Below are 5553 nucleotides of genomic sequence, written 5' to 3'. Positions count from 1 at the left end.
GTTGTGCAGTTCCGCCATGCCCGCGCGGGCCGCCCCGCCTCGGCCGCTCCGCCACGCCCGGCACGGGCCGCGCGTGCTGGCCTGCGGCCGCCCCGCCGCAGATGCTCCGCTCGGCCGCGTGCGCTCGCCCTCGCCGCGGCCGCCCCACTCTACCGCGCGTGCTCTCCCTTGCCGTGGCCACCCCAATCTGTCGCGCCGCGTCCGCCCCGCCGCACGCGCTCTGCCTTCGGATACGACCATTGATTATAAGGTGGGCTCGTTCCAAATAAATTTATCATGTGGATTTGAGAATAAATTACTACCTAAGGATTTAATTATTGTTAGAAACCATGGAGATGATGAGGAGGAAGTTGGGGAGGAGTTTGGAGGCATGGTGGACCAGCAAGGGCAGCCAAGCGGAGTTGGAGGCCCAATCCAATTCGAGTTCAAGTCTGCTTCGGAGTCTAGGAGCAGCCCGCACCAAAATCAACGTCCAGGCCGCATACGGAGTCCGTTTTGGATGTTCTTTATATGGATGGAAAGATAATTTAAAGGAGCTTCCAATGGCACTGGTTTGAGGCCCAAATTCATTCGAAGTCGACATGAATCTCTGAAACAATATGACGTCCATAATCTATCAGGGCGCTGCGCCGCTGTCTTTTGGGCTGTTGGCCCGTGTACCATGTTGGCCCAACTGGTGGACGCCCCCTTGGCCTCCACCAGCAACCCTAGGACCTCTCTTAGGATATAAACTCAGTAGCCGCCGCCTTTTAGACTAGGGTTTTGTTTAGTTCTTGTGTTTTCCTTTGAGAAACAAAGATTGATTCGTTGTAACTGTGGCGACAAGTCCTTTTACAGTGATCCAGGGCCCCCGTTCTTGATCTCCTCCACTGTGTCGATTAGTCCTTTGGAATCGAGTTCTCGAACCTCTCTTTAATTCGCTTCATTCATATTTGCAATATCAGATTGCGTGTTTATATCTTCTTGCTTGTGTTCTTCGATTCGCTTACAGGAAAAGCCTTTTCGGCGAGGTCAATCAAGTTGTGCTTGGTTGATAAGCAACAGAGCAGTGGTGTAACGGTTGCTTGACTTCGAATCGTGCTGATTAGAAGCCGGATCACCAATGTCACACACTCCACCAATTGAATTTACCTCTACCTCTCGGAAGATCGGGCCTAGTCCTCATCAGCACGCTCCTCCGATGGTGGCGCGTAGGGGAGGCCTCGAGTTTGTGTTGCGCGTGTGCGGACAGCCTAAGGGGCATAATGGACAATTTCATTGGTGGGTCCCACATGTAAGGGCTGTGAAACTGTTAGTTCCTAACAGAACATGGATGGAATGACATGTGTGTCAAAGAAAGTTTGCGCGATGGCAAATATGACCTGCTGAACTTTTTAGTGGCATTTATGGCGCACCCAACTTTTTTGATGGCATGTATGTCAAAGACTCTCTTCATATCCCAAAGCCTACACCAAAAGACTAAAATACCCCTACTTAATTAATTAAGGTACACACCCACGCAGGGGCAAACTGGTCCATCTTTTTGTAGAAGCAACAGACGAACACGCTGCCTTCACGACTTCGCTTCGCCTTGACGCAAGCTTCGCGGTGGCGCCACGTGCCCTCCACCCAGACCTTGAACGCGCCAAGTCCACCCTCGGTTTTGAGACCCAAACCGGTTAAACCTGTCTCCCCCCGGTTTTGAGGCCAAGCTGGTCAAACTCTCTTGCACGCCGCCGCACGACGTGACTGACTCCCCGGTTTTGAGGCCAAACTGGTCAAACCGCCGATGTCGACGCGTGTCCGACCTCCCGCCAAGCCTTGACGTCTTCGAGTCGTTCGTGCGCGCCCGCTGCACGGGCCGCCTACTTGACCCGCGATCGTCCTCGCCACTACAAAAAATAACCCTATACATGACGGTTTGCTTTTGTCACAGTCAAGCAAAAATACGTCACCATTAACTCATGATGACGATGCAGTAAAACATCATGTATCCCGCGTCATACATTTGTTGGCCGAAAAAAAGACCGTCATCGATTGATTTTTTGGATCGTCATGGATAACCTGGTCAGCAACAATAGGAAAAGGCAATGGTGACGAAATAAACCGTCATGTTTTTTTTTGCCATGTCAGCTATTGCCATGTCATCAGTCCTGTCTGTGGGCCATTTTTCATCAATTAGGCCCATGTTTTGTGTAGTTTTTTCATTTAAAGTTAGGCCCATTGTGGTCCATAATATATCAGCAAATAATAAATTTCAGATTGCACCAAATTCAAATTTGAATGGACACCAAATTCAAATTTAAATTCACAGCACATTCAAATTTAAATTCACAGAATTTTCAGGCTATCACATATCAGCATAGATCATCATAGATTCATATAAATATGCCATCACAGATTTATATAAATATGTCATCATATATAAATAGGTAGAGGTCCCCCACATCCATCCATCAGATTCATACGAGTTCACAGAACATAGAGATAACACAGCCAAGTTTACACATCCATCAAACCTTACAAAAGTTCACAGAACTAGCATCCATCAGTTCACAGCCATCCATCAGTTCACAGAACACACCACAGCCATCCAAGTTTACACACCCACAGCCATGCATCAGTTCACAGAACACACCACAACCATCCATCAGTTCACCAGCCAGCCACCTGCTCATAGCCAAAATGCATCCATGACCAAAAAAGCACCCAGCAGCATCAGCTACAATGCAATATAGAGTTTCAGTACATTGTTGTTCTATGTTGGGTATGGAAAGGTTTACAATGTGCAAGCCTTAGAAACACACACCTTCAGAGACGTTGGCAGCCTGTGTTTGTCCACTTTCATTGACATTATTCATTGTGGCGCCATTTGGAGTATGTCCATCCAGGTTCAGCTGTGTGTGCTCATCTCCAGTAATGCAGCCCTTTTGCTCACCAGCATCAGCTACAATGCAATATAGAGTTAGCAATAGTACATTAAAATGATGTCTCTACAATTTGAGTTAATTCTGTAGCCAGTTAACCTTGCTCTGAAGGCTGATTGTAATTTTCAGCTTGATTATTCACTGCATTAACATCAGCTGGGTGATTCTTCTTGGACCTTGTTTAAGCATCGTATATACCTCTGCATCATATAAACAAAGAGATAATTAGGGAAACACACAACATATTTAAGCATCCAGTTGAATTAGCAACCAGTGCACATCCAGTTAACCACCAGACAGAAAAAGTCTCAATCTGTACAAGGAACCTCTGCCACTAGCTTTACAGTTCATAATCTATACAGGCAATCCATCATATATACCAATCAGGCAAAAGTCTCCAGCCTACTCAGCAGAAAAAAAATCCATGCAAATTATTCAGCCTGTGCGTGCAAATCACAACTTGTTCTAATCAGCAAGCAGTTGAGTGCAAATAGAAAACATGTCAACCTATCGTAGGCTTTTATCAGAGTACATTTCCTTGCAGCACTGAAGAGCACTGAACACCAAATCTCTATGGATTTCCTTAACTTATTCGTCCTTAGCTTGCTGAGATACTTAACAAACCAAACAACTAACTGGACTACCCGCTTCAGCTCAGAAATTAGCATGTACAGGAACTTGTTTTTCCAAATCAGAGATTACCACCCCACCAAATCTAAACCCCCTATGGCAATGAGAGATTCTAAAGCAAGAAATAGGTGAGCAACTTCACCTTGAAACTTGTTTTTCCATCCGTGGCCTCTTCACTGGCTTTCTGCCCCTCTTCTTTGGCGACATCATGGCTGCGGGACGGCGGAGCGGCACTGACGGTGGCTGCGGGATGGTAGCTGCGGACGGGATGGCGGAGCGGCGGTCGAGGATTTGGGGCGGCGGTCGAGGATTTGCGGCGGCGGAGCGGCGGCGTCTGCTCTGTAGGGTTTGGGGCGGCTGGGGGATTTGGGGGCGGCGTTCAGCGCGGCCTGATTATATATGGCGCTGCATATTACCAAAATATCCTCATCGTTTCCTTTGCGGGATGCAGTGCTGTTCGCAGACGGATGGGGCAAAGTCATAAATTCCTTTGCCAAATCGTGGGGGTGGGAAGGCTCGCTCGCAGGGAAAAATTTTGGTGCGCGCCTATAATATTCAGAATCCCGCAGAAATCGTGGAGGGAGTAGGCCGCTCCCAGCGAAAATTTCAGGGTGCCTTTTCTTTCCTTCAAATGTCTTTTATATATATTTTTTAGCTATCAAGTTATTAAAATAGTACCGGGTAATAACCAAAACTTGTGTTACTGTGTCCTTACTTGTTAATAAAATAGTACCGGGTAATAACTAATTGTTTTTTTCACAATTTAGCTTCCTATTTCTACATCTCTCTCTGACAGGCGGGACCATCTGCCCAGCGCTCGCCCCTGCCACACATTAGCATGCCACGTTTGATTCTTGCCACACATCAGCATGTTTCTACATCTCTCTCTGACAGATGGGACCATCTGCCCAGCGCCACTTTGGATTCTTGCCGCACATCAGCATGCCACGTTGGATTCTTTGATCTGTGACTACGAAAGTGCCAAAATTATCGGTGACGTTCTACTATGACGATAATTTAATCAACCGTCATGTATCTATCGCCTTGGATTTGAACCGTCATTGATGATTACATTCTGTGATGAATTGTTAGAACATCACGATTAAAACGTCATGTATAAGGATATTTGTTGTAGTGCGCCGACTCGGCAACGCCGTCTTCATCACCATGTACTCTTGCTCTTCCGTGCACCATGTGAACCGTCCATGACTCCGCCTGGCCTCCTCGGGTCCCTCGGTCCAAGCCTACTCGCGTTCACCCTTCACTATCTTGGTCCCTCGTCGTGAACCTTTCGATTCACCAAGACTACTCGCGTTCATTCTTCACCATGATCCTTTAGCATGAATCTTTCACCTAACCTTCACCTCGCGCCGTCGACCGTCATGCCGCATCCTACACCTGTACATCACGAGCCAAGAGATACATCAACTCCACATGATATTGTCAATCACTCATCATCCAAAGGTGACCATCACAATACCCAACAATATATAAGAATTATTGGCTAAGACAAAACATGATCATTATAAAAATATTAATCCAATAAATAAAACCAATAGAGCATGACATACGTACAATTCAACTAGAATCATGATAAAATGTTGTGTGCATTAAACGCGTGCAATCGGCTAAACAACTGATGGAGGCTATCAGCTAGAAAATGATAGGAAGCGAAGTACCGTTGAGATCATGCCCTACCATAACTGGGGCTATAGACCTATATGAGGCTTATCCTGATATTACCACCAGAACATCCAGATACAACCACAGCGAGGCGTCTATAATTTACAGCCTAGAAGCGTGGGTAGCAAAGGGTCAATCTAAACCTCACAAGCTGATGGATCTAATCACAACAAAACTCGATCCCAGCAGCACTCGGGGCAGCCAAAATTAAGATGCAACATGCTATTAAATAATCTAAGAGCTCATGCCACACCCCGCGCTAGAGGATTTAGCGAACACACCACGAATCTTAAACAAATCCGAGCCGCCAAAAAGTGAGTGAAGCATCCCAGTG

General features: G+C 46.7%; 1 long non-coding RNA gene across 1 annotated transcript; it reads right to left on the bottom strand.

Moving 5' to 3' along the window:
* Positions 1-2356: 2356 nt before the first annotated feature.
* LOC120655100 lies at positions 2357-3912 on the bottom strand. Its single transcript, XR_005667324.1, has 4 exons — positions 3679-3912; positions 3006-3106; positions 2789-2926; positions 2357-2701 (listed from the first exon to the last, which is right to left on the bottom strand). It is a non-coding gene; the product is annotated as an uncharacterized LOC120655100 (long non-coding RNA).
* Positions 3913-5553: the final 1641 nt, after the last annotated feature.

Source organism: Panicum virgatum, chromosome 1N (assembly GCF_016808335.1).
Source record: "Panicum virgatum strain AP13 chromosome 1N, P.virgatum_v5, whole genome shotgun sequence".
NCBI classification, from domain to species: domain Eukaryota; kingdom Viridiplantae; phylum Streptophyta; class Magnoliopsida; order Poales; family Poaceae; genus Panicum; species Panicum virgatum.
Note: the sequence above shows the minus strand (reverse complement) of the source record. Positions and strands in the feature narration are given on the sequence as shown.